This window comes from Siphateles boraxobius, unplaced genomic scaffold, assembly GCF_051911475.1.
Source record: "Siphateles boraxobius isolate OS27281-9 unplaced genomic scaffold, OSU_SipBor_1 17, whole genome shotgun sequence".
Classification (NCBI taxonomy): Eukaryota; Metazoa; Chordata; class Actinopteri; order Cypriniformes; family Leuciscidae; genus Siphateles; species Siphateles boraxobius.
The window spans coordinates 7,622,249-7,640,715 of record NW_027508777.1 but is presented as its reverse complement, the minus strand read 5'-3'; the positions used below and the strand labels follow the sequence as shown (position 1 = coordinate 7,640,715).

At 38.7% G+C, this 18,467-nt stretch overlaps 1 protein-coding gene across 2 annotated transcripts in view; it reads left to right on the top strand.

Annotated features, from left to right (window-relative positions):
* The first annotated feature begins 1,905 nt into the window (after positions 1-1,905).
* The window catches only part of tet2 (tet methylcytosine dioxygenase 2), a 43,079-nt gene continuing 26,517 nt past the window's right edge, over positions 1,906-18,467 (top strand). The window contains exons 1-2 of one of the 2 annotated variants that reach the window (XM_077232317.1): positions 1,906-2,497; positions 11,249-11,328. The gene's annotated coding sequence lies outside the window, so the exon portion shown is untranslated. The remainder of the gene's footprint in view (positions 2,498-11,248; positions 11,329-18,467) is intronic. The other variant, XM_077232316.1, reaches the window with a different exon arrangement.

Sequence of the window (18,467 nt, the reverse complement as noted above, 5' to 3'; positions counted from 1 at the left end):
TGACCCGTCTACACTAAAACGCCCTCCGGAGATTTAAAATGCAAAACATGGTCGGCAGCGTTTCTAAACTTCTCCGTTTTAGGTCTTCGTTTTTGCCGTTTTAGTGTGGACGGGAGGTGCAAATGTAGCAAAAGGTCTGCATTTCTAAACTAAAACGTAGTAGTTTGGATGGGGCCTTACACTAAGGTGTCTTGTAAGATAAGTGCAGAAGTGACTTCTTTTTAAAGGAGGTCCCTAAAGTAATTTGTGTATTTGCACAGAAGTTGATTTATTGCATAAAATGATTTAAGGTAGCCTCACAATCTTAAAATTCAATATAGCAGTGCATGTTGTTTATCAAGCCTATGTCAAATGTCAGCTCTCATATTTTTATTTGGAGCATCACAAGGGTTGCCTTAAGCCCTGCAACTCTAAAAATAATGTAGTTTAAGCCCTATTTAATGCCTGTAATCAAGCAGATGTGTGAGGTCACTCGTGTTAAAAGTGTGTCCATTATGTCATTGTCCCCAGCAGTGTTGGATCATCCCCTTTTTCACGCACAAGGTGAGAGTTTTCCCCCCAAGAGGTGAGGAGTGATGTGAAAGGACGATTTGTCACCTCTACACAAGACATAGATTTAGATTTGTTTGGTCAACATGGTAGCTATGTTATTTTTAACTACATTTAATTTTCTAATAGAGAGCATTCACAATGGGCTTTGAGTCCAGGAAACTGGAAAATGCCAAAGAGCTTTCTGTATAAACATATCTTAACTATACATTTTTAAATGATCTACTCATGCAATTGTGAGGGTTAGTTTTAGGGGTCAAACTCGGTCACATGGTGAAATTTTACCTAGAAATCACGTTTTTGTGAGTTATTTCTTACAAATTCATAAGAAATCAACAACTCTCGAACAATACTTACAAATTGTCATAAGATACTGAATGTAACATGTAAGCCTATGTGTAAAATATGTTATCCAGTAGTTATTACAATGTTATAATCCATAATGAATTGACAAATAATTAAGAATATGAATGTTACAAACATTGGGATTACAATGTGATTCGTCACATTTCTCTTAAAACCTGACCAAATGACTTGGATTCTTTGATAAGTGTTTTAAGTGTTTGACCAGGGGATGCAGTCTGTTCTCTTATTGCACAATTGCTGAACCTGATATGTGCAATGGCCATTTCTGGTGAGTACTGCTCATGCAAACCTTCCTGCCTTCCCCCACTTCCCTTCCTCCATGCGGTGTAACAACAAATCTCCTTTTTCTGCTCCCTGCCTGAAACTATTGAGTCAACAAACGTCACTTCAGCTAGGCTGTGTCTCACAGGAAAGAGGTGGGGTCTCACTTTCAAAACTGGATAGGAGCCAAAGGCTGATTTTTTTTCAGACAAGAACCACCTATTAAAATCCAGACAAGACAAAAAAAATGATGTTTAAAGTTTTAAAAAGAGAGTGGAGGAGGAGATGGGCTAGTGCAAGCTTTCACATGCACATGACTACACACAGGGCCATAGTGTTAACTGAGAAGCTTTGAACTTTCTGTCTTTAGTACAGAAAAAAATGTATCTGCATTCAGAGTTTTAGTTCAAATATCAGATTTGTTCAATCAAATTTTTATCTCGCCAAAGTCTCACTTTCTTGTCTCACAGTGGTGAATTCAACAGCATAAACTCAGTGTCATGCTTCCTGCTTGTCAGAAAATAATTTGTTCACTTTTTGAAGACTAAGTGTGCAGCTCCCAAACCACAGTGTGCCAAAATAAGACCAAGCATGCGTAAATAAGAGCAAGGCTTCATAGAAGCTGAGGCAGTGCTTCGTCATCTCAGAGAGAAAGAAAGACAGACAGTCAGAGAGATTTTAGTTATTAGACAGAATAGTGTGAGTAAGAAAATTTGGTTTAATGTCTTATAATAATTCTTTCTCTTTTCACGTTTCCATTTTTGTATACAAATTGTGAGTGGAGGTGTTCTCCCTCCCTCTGTGTGCGCTGGAGTGGGTGGACGGTGCAATCCAGTCCAGTGCTTCGGGGCAGCCAGTAAAGTGTGCACTATTGTGTGCGGCTGGAAAAAAAAAGAAAGAGAGCAAAAAAAGGAGGGGGAAGAAAAGAAACTCAGTCCCTTTGTGTGTAGAGGACCCAGCAGGAAAGCGATTTTGCAATTACTTCAGCTTGCCGGCAAAGCAAGCTTGGTTCCTCTGATCTACACACACTTTTACACTTTTTGGACTGTCTCACTCTGCTCACTGTCTATACAAGCACATACAAGAGTGAGCGTGTGTTTATGGGTTGTGTCTGGAAGCGCTTCGACAGCCAACAACAACGCAGGGTTTCTGCCCCTGATGATGAAAGCAAACGTCAGACTAACCCATGAATATTGATGCGGAGGTAGTCTGTTTCATAGACGGAACAGAAGGAAGCAAGATGGCTGCCCTTTAGGATTTGTTTAAGAGGAGACCTAGACGGTTTGTTGGAATTCTACAAAGTGGAGGGACTTAAAACAAGGTGAGAGAGTTTTTTTGTTCTTGCCCTTTTTCCTCTGTCCCCCAGGGTCTCTTTAATGGCTTCAAGCTCTTGTTTAGCATTGTACTGTCCTCTTTAAAACCTGTGAGCTGATACAATAATGAAAGCATATTAGATAAAGCTTCACCAACATGGCTGACATTTTCTGTCTCTCTTTCTCCCTCCCACCCTCTCTCTGTCTCTCTCTTTTTTTTTCTTTTTCTTTTTTTTTTACTTGTGCAGACAGAAAGTATTTCAAGCATGTGCATCTCATTGGTTTTCATTATTCATTTTTTTTTTTTTTTAAATATAAGATGTGGTGCAAAGGACAGATTTAGGAATGTGCCTGCTTTAAAAAATTTTGATCTTTGTGAGGCTGTTGGCCAATTCTTCTTCAGGCATTATTTCCCAATGGATCTCCTGTGCTGAGAGCAAGACTAAACAGTCACACCACTAACAAAATTATCTTATCTCTTCAGTGTCCACCGGCCTTATTGGATGGCTGAATGTAGATACAAGAAAGGGGTGTTTTAGGAGGTGAAAAGAATTTCTTTAATATTCATTCTAAAAAAACGTTCTTAATGTAAAAGATATTTTTTTTATCTGACAAAATTCTTCTTGCTACATTTCCTTCATTTGTTGTGTGCTTTGATTGAATGTGGGAGTTTGGCCAGGGATAGTGGAACTCCTTGCTTTCATTGCATTCATCAATGAGTGACAAGCAGACACAAAGACTAGCACAGTTCTGAGGTCCAAAAAAAAAAAAGGAACATAGTGGTGGAAGCCCACAAGGTCAGAGGCTTTAAAAGAACTGAAACCCAACCCCATAACACCATTAGCTGAGGGCCACCGGAGAGCGGAATTTTTTGAGTTGTCTGACATTAATAGCATTCCTATTGTTTATTTGTACACAATATCTAAATTATATCTTTAAATTTTAAGCTCACACATGAATATTCTCAATTGGAGGAAAACAGTTTTTATTACATTTAGAGAACAGTTTATTGTCCATGCTGAATTTGATTTAAATTCCTTTAGGATATTATGCACAGCAGAGGTGGGCTATAGTTGCCTGGAACATATCTGCATATGTTTGACATTAAGCTTTAGACTATTGAAATTCCATACTGAGCAAAGAACAAAGAAAAAAAAAGAACAAAGAAAAAAAGTAAAATGCTTGAATAACTTTGACCATTGTATTAATAAAGTCAACATTTAGCTGAAAGTGATCAAGTCTGAATGTTTCAGATATGTTGAATTCATAGTTGCTTTTGACACGCAACAATCAAAAGTATTAATTTGAGTAAACTGTTACAAAAGACTACAGCATCTGTACTAATGGATTGCAAATACCACCTTTGTTTAACTGATTTTAACAGCCCTATTAGGATTTGCATCATAATTGGCTGATGGAATAATACAGATAAAAGTCCTGCCCCCTTATTTTGTGTATTTAGCTTGTGTATTCCAACATTCTGCTTAGATGAGAAGTGTGGAAGTTAGTCCATGCCTGCAAGGGGATGCTTTATGGAGTGTTGTCAATAAACATGATAGAGAGGTGGTGCAAATGCTAATGTAACTACAATGAAGGGATCTGGAGAGAGTCAAGGGCCATAATGACTTCATGTTACTGTTTAAGCTTCAACTCCAACTTTAAGCTTAGAATTGATAATCCCTTGGTGATATAGCGGAGATATCGCAGTACATCACTCAATAAGCATAATTCTACTTTAATACAATTGTAACTGTTACATCTCCATGGCATGATATTATATTTAGTGGTGAGAATACACAACACTGACAACATTAGCTTTAACTAAACTGGAAGTTTAGTCAGACCATTTTTCCTTGTTAAGAATGTTTGGATCAAGATGTACAAAACAATCATGTTCTTCTGTTCATGACATGGTAGATCCTTGATAAGAAGTATAAGGGTAGTAGTAGAAGGGGTAGACTTGAATTATTCCTTAGAAAAAATGTTTATTTGGTTGAATTCATCATTGGAAAAACAAACATTTGTGTTCAAGAGAATAGCAAATTTGTCTGACAGTGTCTTTTTATTGCATATTCAATTTTATAAACACTCTCTGGCAAAAAAAGAAGAATGCTTGATAGTTTTCAAATCAGTAGGGTGACAGATTTTACATTAATTGTACTTATAGTATATTTTATTATTGTTGTTGTCCTTGCTGGTGTTGATACGATTGACAATTTTTAAGAGAAAAAGAATAATGAAGAGAACAATGAGCATTCAGGCAAAAATCGAGGTTTATATCGACACTTATCAGCTTATTCATTTTTTTATTTTGGGCTTGGTGTTTATAGTCATATTTTCCATATAGTTTCCTCTCAAAAGAGATTTTATTGTCTCTACTTGGATTGGACTTTTATACTAGGCATTTAAAGTATTTTTATCTGTAGGGTTTATTAAAAATACCCCTTGGTCCAAAACATTTTCCAGCCTGCATAGTAATGTATTAGCTGTATTAAATGGCAGCTTATATTGCACTGTATTTAGTAATACTTTAGCAATTTTGGTGTAAATTTTCACAATAGCTCTGATTTCTGGCATTTATATGACACCAGATGTACCTTTCTCTCATCATTCAATGCAAGTCATTGGATGTTTGATGTGAGCCAGCATACTGAGAAACTTTCAGGGTATTATATGTATTGTTTTGAAAGTTTAATCTTGGACTGAATTTGCAAGGGGACAAATTGAAGAGCACACTCCATGTGCGTAAGCGCACATGGTTGCTCTGTTTACAAACACTAACTTACAACCCAGTCACAGGGTTAGGTAGGGAAGTGTACTTACGCCAGCTAAGGAGGTCACTGGAAAGCAGGTCATTGACTACGCCAATTTTGACCCTTTCCAGAACATCTGTATTCAAAGGGTTTAGCTAAATTAAACTCATGACATGTGGTTTGCATTTTATTCTGCCATCTTCAGTTCTTTGAAAACTACAAATGTCTAGTGGTTAAAGGAGTTGGCTGAACATTTTTGTAAAGCTCAGGGAATCGCTAAAAAATATTTAAATTCATCATCTTTTAAAATAAAGTAATACAGATTGTTATCGTACTTCTTGAGAAAGCCAAATTTGAATTTCCTCTGAGGTGAATGACGTGATGATGCATTTCTGAATGTGGTTTTCAAAAGGTTTTCTCTCCAGTTCCAGCTGTGCAGATTCAAAGAAAATCTGATTGGTTTCAGAAAACAGTGGTTCATAACCGAAACACTTAATGGATTTCCCCCTTCAAAATCAAAGATTAAGAGAAAATGTATGTCAGGATGATATAAGAATGATATGCCATATTCTAATTTCGAAAAACGGTTATGTCAGTTCAAGGTTGTAGGGGGATTTTGCCTAAGAATTGCTCAGAAATAAGTCTACCCAGAAGAGGTTTGTTGCATGTGTCTGCGAAATGTTGTGTGTGTCTGTGTGTGCACAAATCTAATACCAGCAGACACACTAATAACAACCAGGCTGCTCACAAGCCCAGCAGCCAAGTGCAACAAGGCCACAGAGTCAAGAAATCTAAAAGGACCCTTCAGAAAATACTTCAGAAGAGTGTTTTCAATACTTACAGATATACCGTAATGTGTGAAAGGGGTTTATCATTGACATACAGTCATTGGTTGGCACGCCAAAAGTCACCTTGTTGACAGCAGAGACAGCTGAATCTCAAAGTCATTCAAGACTATAAACTACCCATAAGCCTTGCATGACATTGCCCCATTTCTAAAGGTTAATGACAACCAGGGGTCGACCTGAAACTTGAAGAATGAAATTTCGAACAGACAGAGGGTATAGCCAATGTAGCCAAATGCTTTTCATATGGCGTGTCCTGTGTGTTTGTGTCAGAGACATTGTCTGTGCTTTTCATTTCCATCATTAGAAAATAATGGCATAGCAGTGGTCTCTGAAGTCAGACTGTTTTTTGAATAAAAATATGGGAAGATATTCCAAGCTAACATCAAATGTAGAGCATATGCTTTGTTGGTGTTGTGTGGAATATGTTTCCTGGAAAAATATATAATAATTATAACAATAAATTTATTTATTTATTAGAGCTTTGTGCTGTTGAGCTTTTTACATACTTAAATTTCTTGGTAAGGCGAGGAAAGAACATTGGGGTGAAACAAGATACTAATGACAAAAAATGCAATTACTATTTTAAAGTTCTGATTAAATATTCCTGTTGGGAATAATCAGCCATGGCCAAAATGAGGTAGATTAGCAATAGCTTTAATATCTTTAGGGAAGTCTCATGATTTTTTTCCTGAATCACCAAAACATGGTGATTATGTTGTGACTTTCTTACCTACCTTACAATAGTTCAGACTATTATGTGAGCACATTGACACAAAACACATAAGTGTTTTTAACTGCAGTATGTTTTGTTTTATTTATATTGTAATTGCATCGATCTACTTGCTTTGTAAGGAAAACTGGGTTTGTCTAATATTATCTAGCCATTCCCGTTTGTAGAGCCCAATGCTAATCATAATGGATGTTTTTTTTTTTTAAAGGGGACATATCATGCTAAATCCACTTTTTTAGTCCGTAAATGCATTTTGTTGTATATTTGGAGTGTTTATAAGTACAGAAAAGTTGAAATTAGTCTCTTCAGGTGCTTGGTTGATATCTTTATATTCTGTTTTGGTCATATTTTGCAACCTGTTCCGATTTTTCTATTCTCTATGACGTTTTTTTGAACAATTACGTCAAAGTATTTGCAGCGGAACTGTCAAATAAGGACATCGACTCCCGGCCCAACACTTTGAGCAATCCACCATTTTTATTTCTCGCTGCGATTTTGTAGTCCAAGCTCAAGGATGCAGACGTTACAAGAGGGTAAGTCAAAATGTTCGGTTGTTGGATTTAGTAACCCACACGCATTACACGGTCTCCCAGCATCAGAACCTCTTCGAAGTGCCTGGTTGAGTTTTATTTTTCATGGAAATGTACCCACATCTGTGGGTAAAGTCATTTTTGTGTGCGCAAAGCACTTCAATAATAACTACTTCAGCAACCTCCGCCAGTATAAACGAGGATTTACCGATAGACTTTGTCTGATTGAGGGATCAATTCCTTCTATCTTTGGAGATGACGAACAGAGCACTTCGGTAAGCTGTAAATAACGTTAATAAAAATAAAGTACTTTTACTTTCTTAAAACACACGGTGGTCATGGTACATGTCTGTAGCCGTATTACTGTTGTTGAGTTTCATCATGACAATTGTCATTTAGCCGCTGTGTTATCTGATGCTTTTCTAAACGTAGCATATTATACTTTAGTGCTTTTCTTTAATTGTTTATAATATAACTTATATTTTGTTTTGCGAGTGTTAAATAGTCGTTGTAAAACATGCAGTATTGTAGTAGTGGGCGTGGATGGAGAAGTTACTGTAAATACCGTAACATACCATTGCGATACATCCATATGAAGACGTTGTTCTGCAGGTTCTTCGTCTTCATTTTCATCTCGCTCCAGGTCCGGCTCTGGCTCAAACATGTAAGGCTTGATGACATTTTGTTAATAACGTGTGAATAAAAAGTTTCTGTGCCGCTAGATAATCGTATCTCTGCTATCAAACTACAAAAATGGCCGAACGGGGTGGAGTTGAAAGAGTGTCACCTCTGCAAACTGGAGAGGGGGCGGGGTATGAAGTGTCTCATTTGCATTTAAAGAGACCGCACCAAAACGAGTTGCTCTCAGACGCACATCAGAAAAGGGGTAGAAAAGGGGCCCGTGGAGCTATAATAATGAGGAATTCAGACCCAAGCATTGCAAATCCGCTTTATATAGACCACAAATGTATGATTTATATGTAAAAAGGAACGATTTAAAAGCATGATATGTCCCCTTTAAACGCTAACAAATACGTAACAGTTAAGTAGAATATAAGATGGTAAATATTTAATTGATGAGTTGTCAATACAATTTATAACCTAGAGTATGATTTTACCCCAAAATTCAACATATCTGACACATAATGGTAACTGTAAATCCACGTTTCGCTGTCTGGATTCCAGTTCATTCTGTAAATTCCAGGGATATTTGCTTATTTTTGCTACTCAGTGGGTGTAACCGCAGTGACTCACACCTACTATGATGTCATGTGCATATTCTCTGTTCTATTAGTGAACATCCTGACGCCGTCCACACTGCTGACACTGGCATTTAGATGACTATGTAAATATGTGCTGTGCGCTTTCCTTTCAATAACAAAAGAATAGAAAAAATTACAGCGGTGAGAAAACGTACTCGGTTACTAACGTAACCTCGGTTCCCTGAGAGTAGGGAACGAGTATTGCTTAGCTATACGCAGTGGGAAAACTCCTTTTCTCGAGAATATTGGAGCCATTATTTTAAAACACAGTGCAGCTGCACAGTTAGCACAGAGCAGAGCATCTAGCTGACTCATTGGCTGTGCTGCAGCAACTGCACTAACCCATGGCGAAGCGGCTGAGATGCGCGAACCCATCGGGTCGCTTTGAGCCAAGTGCGTGTCAGAACCCGCCAGAATGGGCGTGGCTTATGCCTATATAAGCAGACCATTTCGCCATAAAATCAGGTTAAATCGACTGAAGCAACAGCACCTGAGCCAAATGTAATAGCATGGTAGGCTACACAATACTCGTTCCCTACTCTCAGGGAACCGAGGTTACGTTAGTAACCAAGTACGTTCCCTTTCGAGAACGTTCACTTCGTATTGCGCAGCTATATGCAGTGGGAACCCATTTTAAAATGCCGTGCTATTAGCTAGTGACTTCGCCTTGAACCATTAACTGAGGCTAAGTAGCCCAAGGTCAACAGTAAAGTTTGAAAGTCACAATTTACCCTAGGATCAGACAAAGGTTGGGCCCTTTATTAAGGTATAATGTTGCAGAGGCTCTGGGCCCTCGGGGCCAAGGCCTTTAGATAGAAATTACCCGTGCCTACAGAGCAGGGACCTCTAGGTTATAAAATCTCACAAATGTGGACCGTGAGGACCAGCCTGTACAATTTATAACGGCAGAAACCACCCGTCAATACGGCTTCTGGTGGGCTCCTGAGGCCACTCAATGTCAAGGCCCTTGCCGGCTTTCGTGAGGACACGAGTAAGTTCAGTGTCCCCTCTCGTTCTAACGCCGTCTCCGCTAGCTTGGGATTGAGGGCCGGGGTCAATTGTCGAGTCTGGCCAATCTTCTCCCTCAGATGGAGCCAGAGACAGGCTGTAGTCGCCATCTTCCTCAGATGCGCCAACAAAACGAGTCCTGCTGCTTGAGAGGAGGGCCATAGATCCGTTTGCGAGAAAAGCACTGGTGAGGGGGTCTCACAAGGAGAGAGCGAGGCATGCGGGGACTGGGCCGGCGCGGGCTCGCTCGGTTCAAGCATCCTTTGACCTCGTCGCTTCTTCAGTCAAGGCTCGAAGAGGGAAGGAAGTGCGGGAGCGCGATGGGCGGGGTCGCCGTCCAAGAGGAGAGTTAGCCGCGAGCGCAGGATGGAGATGGGCAGGCTCTCGCAGTGCGGGTAGCCGCCATTGTTGAGTGTAGTCTCCGCATGGCCGAGTCCCAGGCACGGGGCGCGGCATTTGAAACAACGCTGTTTCAAAAATGTGCTCTTTCATCTTCTAGAGTGTCGCAACGGCAAACACACAGAAGCAGCTGAAAAGGATATAAGGCTTCTTTTTCGCTGGATGGCCGCAGGTTAACGGCAATTCAGGGGAAGGCGGCACCGAGTTGAAGGTGTGGTGTCCGCTGATTAGGTCGCTCGTTCCGCTGCAGGGGCTCGTCGACGGTGAAGGCTCAGAGATCAGTGAAGAAGGAGATTAAATCTGATTCTATGGCGAAATGGTCTGCTTGTATAGGCATAAGCCACGCCCATTCTGGCAGATTCTGACGTGCCCTGGGCGTGAAGCAACTCGATTGGTTTGCACGTCTCATCCGCTTTGCCATAGGTTCGTGCAGTTGCTGCAGCACAGCCAATGAGCAAGCTAGACGAGCTCTGTGCTCGCTGTGCAGATGCCCTGCATTTTAAAATAATGGCTTCAATATTCTTGAGAAAAGCAGTTTTCCCACTGCATATAGCTACGCAATACGAAGAGAACGTTCTCAAAAGGGAACAGTAGTTCATCAGTAGTTCAAAAGCATCTGATTATAGCGATGTGGATATGTTTGCACAAGCTCTCCATTTCGGCACTCCAGTACGCCAGTAAAGTTATAGAACGTTTATTTATATAGCACTTTATACAACACTTTAAAGCAAGCAGATTTACAGTACAAAACATGAAAAAACAGTGTCTCTTTCAATTATAATTACAACTTCAATATCTATAAAGCGGCTTTCCAGTGTATTCATGTTTTTCCTCGCAGACATCTGACGGTGGAGCCTCAGAGCACACATACCTATTACGTTATCATCATGGACCAATGGTAGTTCAAAGGTGTTTACCAGCCAGAGAAAACTTTTCCAGAAAAATGTTTCGAACTTCTGAAATGAACACCAAACGAACTTCATTTTGGCCTTATTTTGTTCGGAATAACGTCACACCAGCTCGTTCTTCGAATTTGCTTTATGTATATCTGGCCCTTTGGACCCAAAACAGCTTTGTGAAAACCATATTTGATCTGTGTTACTTCGAACACCTTGTTATTTATATGAAGAAAGTGATAATGATTTGACAGGTGTAATCTCACTCAAACAATTATATACTCCTAATCGCCTCCCTATACACAGATTGACCGTATCACTCTCTGTCTCCAGAGTTGGTGTGTGGTGCACAATCTGGTGCACTATGGCTGAAATGCATGGATGGATGCAGCACACTGGAGGTGGTTAAAGAGGTAATTGCCTATGTTATAGGCAATTATACAACCTTATAAACTCAATATATGGATCACTGGTAAGAATACCATAGGGGTAAGAAGATAAACCCTTAATAGTACATTTTTTTCAGAATTATATGCTCCATTCACCAGCTTCAGAATGCCTTGGCATCAAATAAAGGCAATGCAAACCATTAGCATGCCCGAATCCATCAAATAGTATTAACAATTGATCGAACCAAGTTTTGGTTCTGTTAATGCAGGGAATATAGTGTTAAATATAGTTTAAATATAAACTGAATTAGATGAAACAGTAATCAAAATGAAGATATGTTGAGATATGCACAAATAGAAAATTAATAGATGGAAATACTGCACCCGTTCCTGAGTGCCTTGACAAAATTTTATGCTGACTATGGCTGCTGACAACCAGCATGACATAATTGTGGTTTCTTACCTACAGTGAATCAGTTATCTCAGTTAGTAATCATTCAAAGATTTCATTCTTCACACCATGAAAAGAACAGGTGAAATGATAATCTTCATCTCCAGTAAAGTGTGCTGCACTTTGTTCATAAGGCTGCAGAAGTCTCTCTACGGCATCTCCAGTTGATGAAGTCTGATGTCATTGACTCTGCCAAGATGCTCTTGGCGCTCCTCAAGAATGCGAACACCAGAAAAGCATTGGGACCTCATCTTTTGCCAAAGTGATATATATCTCGTATTACACTGAAGTTTAAAAAAGTATTACATGCATCGACAGGTTACACTTATGTTATGGTTTGGGTCTACATACATGGTTTGGCTCAGGTAATGTGCATTTATAAATCAGTGTTAACCTAAGGCCCTGTTTACACCAAGAATTAAGATGTGTTTTCGTGGATCGGACGACAAGTAGACAAGGGAGAAACCTGCCCATTTACACCTGGTGCTTTAGTGGTGAGAATGGAATGGTGAGAGAACATTGTTCTTGGTACGTTTTTTGTCTTCAAACCAAACTTCAAGTCAAAGTCAAGTCAAGACACGATTATGCGCTTTTTACAATACAGATTGTTTCAATAAAACTTTACAGTGATGATAGGAAGTTAATGAAACAAATATTGTTTTGGCTGTACAGCACCTCAAGAAAAAAATCATTGTCCAGTTTAATTAAGTCTTTGATTGCTTCATTTCCATTGTAAAAATCAATAGTTATTAACTTAGGGGCAGCTTACATGGTGAAAATGGTGTTTGGTGGCCTGAGAACTTTGAAATGGGTTTCAAAATGCAAGTTTTTGAAAACAAGTTTTGAAAACTATAACGTTATAATCTCTGTGTAAACTTCAAAGCCGTGAATCTGTGAAAACGGTGATGGCATGCACATACGTATTAAGCGTTTAATCTATAAGTATGCACGTTTGAATGTGCATGTGTGCGGGTCAAGTCAAGTCACCTTTATTTATATAGCGCTTTTTAACATACAGATTGTTTCAAAGCAGCAGTTGGGACGTTCTCCTCTGGCCAACGATGAACAGTGCATGATTATGATTCAGGCTGCTTTTCAGGTCAGAGGTCAGATTGGATCGGAACATTCAAAATATTTATCCAGTTCCATCTGGTTAAAGATCGGATTCATCACGCCGGTATGGAGACTGGTTTGTTGAAGATCTGTACCACTGGCTGTCGTGTCGATGAGGCCTTCACAGGGTAGATTCTAGTCGATACAATCTCTGCTGACACTTCAGGGATGCGTTGTGATCATGTCTAGGCGCAGGTCCTCCATCAGGTCCTTTACAAAGTGACAAATTACTTGTCTGGCATGCAATTTATCTATACAGAGGTAGAAAAATAACTTTTGTAGTATCGAGGAGGCCTCACAGGGGAGAGTCTAGTTGACACTTCAGGGCTGCGCTGTGGTCGTGTCTAGGTCCACCATCTGATCTAGATACGTCCCGGATCAAGCAGACTATGGTAAACCTCAGGAGAGACTAATATTAGCATAGATCTCATTCCTCTATGATGTAAAACATACATCAGGTATTATGGAAAGTATTCCCGACTGACCTAACTTATGTGTACACTAAAGTGTATGCCAGGTTAAAGCGATGTGTCTTTAGTCTCTGTCATTTAAACTGACAGAGTGTGTCTGCTTACCGGACAACGCTAGGAAGACTGTTCCAGAGTTTTGGTGCTAAATAGGAAAAGGATCTACCGCCAGCAGTTGATTTTGATATTCTTATCAACTGGCCAGAATTTTGAGATTGCAATAGACTTGAAGGCTTATAATGCGTTAAGAGCTTGCTCAAGTACTGGGGATCTAACCCATTTAGTTTTTTGTAAGTAATTAGCAATTTTAAAATGTATAAAATGTTTAATAGGGAGCCAATGCAGTGTTGACAGAACCAGGCTAATATGGTCATACTTCCAGATTCTAGTAAGAACTCTAAATACTGCGTTTTGGACCAGCTGGAGTTTGTTTACGGCAACCACCCAGTAGAGCATTACAATAATCTAGCCTTGAGGTCATGAACACAATAACTAACTGTTCCGCATTTGTCACTGAGAGCATATGTCCAATTTAGATATATTTTTAAGATGGAAGAATGCGATTTTACAGATGCTAGAAATGTGGCTTTCAAATGAAAGATTGGTATCAAAAAAGAGCACACCCAGGTTCCTAACTGACGACGAAGACTTTACAGAACATCCATCAAGTGTTACGCCTGTTTCACACATCCACACATTTCCGTACTCATGTCAACAGGTTAGAGCTTTCACACTGCACACGGATGAGGTCCGGCAATGCCATAAATGCATTTAATTAAATTATTCTAGTATATTTCACAGCCATTTTCTTTTTAACTTTACGCACGGGGTAATTTAAGCAAGGAAATCTACACAGTACCTAAACAACGCAAGATAATGGATGTAGCCTAAATGCAAAAGAATAGGTATGAGAGAGCTGTTTTTGTCAATTGTATGTTTTGATTTAAAATGTCTGCGATGTTAACACAAGTAGACCTACGTGTTTAAATGGTTTGCCACTTGCTTGAGCAACTTAATACATAAACCTATATAGAAGTAATGCATTCAATAATACTTTTTTTAAGTGTATGGAGTTTAAACGTGAATACGACTGTGAAAGAGTGTAGACCTGGCTATAACTACTGTGTACAAATAGAATCGCAATGCTGAAACTATTTTATATTATTTTATAAAATTGCTAATAGTAAAAATATTGTTTGAAATAAAAAAATAGAGAATAAATGTTGTGTTTGTGGTACAGCTGTAGATCAGTTGCACACTGCAATCACAGCATATCTGAAAGCACAATAGTGGTCACATAGGCACCACAACATGCACCACAACACGCACCACATATGCACTGCACACAGAGTATGTGTGAAACAGGCGTTAGACAGTATTCTAGGTTGTTACATGCAGAGGTTTTTGGTCTAATAATAAGAATCTGTGTTTTTTCATGATTAAATAGTAGGAAATTACTAGTAATCCAATTTTTTATAGCAGTTATGCTTTACGGTAATGTTGTGAATTGGTAAGTTTCGTCAGGGCACGAAGAAATATAGAGCTGAGTATCATCAGCGTAAAAGTGAAAGCTAATGCCATACTTTCTAATGATATCTCCCAAGGTTAGAATGTACGGTCCTAGTACTGAGCCTTGAGGTACACCATATTGAACTTGTGATCGATATGATACCACTTTGTTTACTACTACAAACTGAAAACGGTCGGATAAGTATGATTTGAACCATTCCAATGCAATTTAACTAATGCCAGCATAATTTTCAAATCTATTCAAAAGAATGTTGTGGTCGATAGTATCAAATGCAGCACTAAGATCAAGTAACACTAATAGAGAGATATAACCATGATCAGATAATAAGAGCAAATTATTTCTAACTCTAATGAGAGCAGTCTCATGATACTGTGTATGATATGGTCTGAATCCTGACTGGAAATCCTTGCAGATTCCTAAAAAGTTGTGAGGATATTGCCTTCTCTAGTATCTTTGACAATTTGAAAGTAGATTCGAGATCAGCCTGTAATTGACTAATTCTGTAGGATCAAGTTGTGTTTTTTTAATAAGTGGTTTAATAATAGTCAGCTTCAAAGTTTTCGGTGGGTATCCTAATGACAAAGGTTAATTAATAATATTAAGAAGAGGATCTATGACCTCTGGAAGGATCTCTTTCAGTAGCTTAGTTGGTATAGGGTAGTATATGTTGTTGATTTAGATGATTTATCGAGTTTAGACAATTCTTCCTCTCCTATAGCAACGAATGAATAGATTTTTTCCTCAGGGACACTAGTCCCACTGTTGATGTTGTATTGTAAAACACTTGTACGGCTGTTGAGGAGTGATACGGGTGAGGTTAGGGACAGGTGAGGTGTAAGGGTTGGTTTAAGGTCTAAGGGAAGGGTCAACAAGTGTAATTACAAATGTAATTACATAAATTAATTGCAGCTGTAATTACATGCAGGTATTTTCAAAATATAAGTACAATGTAAAAACATGTAGGCTATGTAAACAATAAGTCCATTGTATCAAATTAGGTACATGATACTTAAAGCCACTTAATATAAAGTGGGACCCTACAATGCACTGTCTGATGTGATACTGTAGTAGACGATTGCATGGTTATAATTTTCTCTCTAATGTTATCAATCTTACAAGTAAATAAGTTAATAAAGTCATTACTGCTGTGCTGTTTGGAAACGTCTGAGGTTGAAGCTTTATTTCCAGTTCTTTTGGCCACTGTATCAAATTAAAAACATTGTATTTGTTGTACTTCTAAGAGGGTCGAAAATAAGCAGATCTAGCAGTTTTTAAGGCCTTTCTGTACACAATTGACCCCTCACAGGGAGTTTGATTGACAGGCCATCTGACCAATCATAATCCGCCATCCGCCGAATCCGCCATTTTTGTCCAACAAAGCAGTCAGGAGAGTTAGTAGATTAACGTTGGAGGATTTGAACTTGAAAAAAGGTGTGTACTGACGTCTTTCCACGGTTAAAACAACATTCCTTATGTTCATTCATGTTTATTTGATAGTATAAATTAACTAGAAGGAAGAGATTATCGGTTCACAAGCAGCTTTAACTGAGGCTCTACAGCGATCAGTCAGACACATTAAAGAGCCACAAAAATTTCTTTAAAAAAAAAGACCAAATTTGTAAGGTGAGACTTTGTTTCATATCAAAAGTAACCAGGTCTGTCCTATCTGTCAGCGCTTTGTCGGTGCATTTTCAGTGTCCTCTCTGCTCCGCGATGTTTTTTCACTGCATGAGAACATGGTTTGGCGTAAGAGCGGCGTGGCTTGTCAGACATAGCAACGGTAACTAAAAGGGACGGGTCTTTGTAAATGGTCAATTGTGCTCTCTTTCCACGAAATGCGAAAAAACTCTAGTTTTGTTTTCTCCCAGCTGCGCTCAATTTTTCTGGCTGCTCTCTTAAAGGCCAGAGTGTGCTTGTTGTACCACAGCATTGGATTTAATCTTCTATTTAATCTATTTAATCTTCTTTAAGTCCAAAGGAGCAACTGTGTCTAAAGTGCTAGAAAAGAGAGAGTCAATAGTTTATGTTGCAACATCGAGTTCTTCTAAGCTATCTGGGATGCTGAGGAGATGAATGATCAGGAAGATTATTTATAAAGCAATCTTTAGTGATAGAAGTGATAATTCTGCTATATTTGTAACAAGGAGTCAGTTTTGCAGCCTTGGCTAAATGGAGTATACACAAGACTTGATAATCGCTCTAATTTAAAGATTTAAAGTATACCGACAATGAGTGGTGGTTGGTTGGTTGGGGAAAATTGACAGACACAAACACTTAAAGGAGTCATGGTGTTCACTTGTTTCTTTTAATGGCCGCAGTGAATATATTAACTGCATTTTATAAATTGTTTAAAATTTTAAATTATAATAAAAAAAATATATATATATATATAAATAAAAACATTTAAATTATTAACCGCACGTACGATCACACTGGTGTGATCAGTCTTGGCTGGTCCCTGGAGCGTACGATCACACCGGTGTGATTAGAACGGTCAGTGCATCACGTGATCAACTGCTAAATTTAAACGTGCTTTCGTGTGTTGACTGGCGCTGAGTGCTGTCATACATCTCAGTGCTGTCATACATCACAACCACATAATGTTTCTTTTAGGTTTCAGACACTTAAATACACATAATTATTAGCAAAACAATGATTTTGAGTTTGTAAAAAACACACTGATGTCTATGGAAGCAGCAATAATAATCCATTTTCATTATAATAGGACAACACTTTTATTCATATCAGATACACATTGTGTAAGTAGCTTTACATTTTACCCTATTCTTCTCCCAGTTCACCGGCCACTTACTTTCATGTATTTCGTGAGAAGTGGAGGAATTGACGTGTTGTAAATCCAACCGATCCGATTCTCTAAACTGTAAAACAAACTAACATGGCGCCGCCCATCGCGCATACAGCTCAAATAACGCGATCGTTATAAAGGTGTTTAAACAACAAAACACTTCCACTTGCACATATTTGACAATCGGAATATCAGTGTTTCATGCAATAGCTAATACATTTGTGTATATTTTTAATAAAAAAGGAAAAATTACATAAAAGCAGATCATCATTCATTCAGCCCTGTGTTGTGGTTGCGCTGTGCCACGTGACAAGCAATGACGCGTCACCATGGAAACATTAAAGTGACAAGTTATAATATAACGGTCGCCTTGAAAAACTCACGCTGGGGGTCAGTTAGAATATTTTAAACTTACGTGTGAAAGGGTTAAAGCATTAACACACAAACCACTGTTTGTGTTATAACATAAAAGGAAGCAGATACAGCGTGCATGGTTTGGCATGACTGCGCGCAAAGTGCACTCCCTTAATAATTCCTAAAAAGCTGACATCAGTTCATCACAATCTCACACATCTCTTTGCCAGCATACAGAATTCAGCACTGAACAAAACGTCCCTTTTGAGCAGTGAGGGGAGGCTATCTTGAATGCTTCTGATTGGGCGTAAAAAAAAAGGTTTGGTTCCGGTTGGTTGTCAGTTGAGGTCATGGGTCGGTAGGGACTTCTTTTTTTTTCTTTTCTTTTCTTTTTCAGTGGCAGCAAGGGATAGGAAGGAAATTATTATTATTTATTTTTTT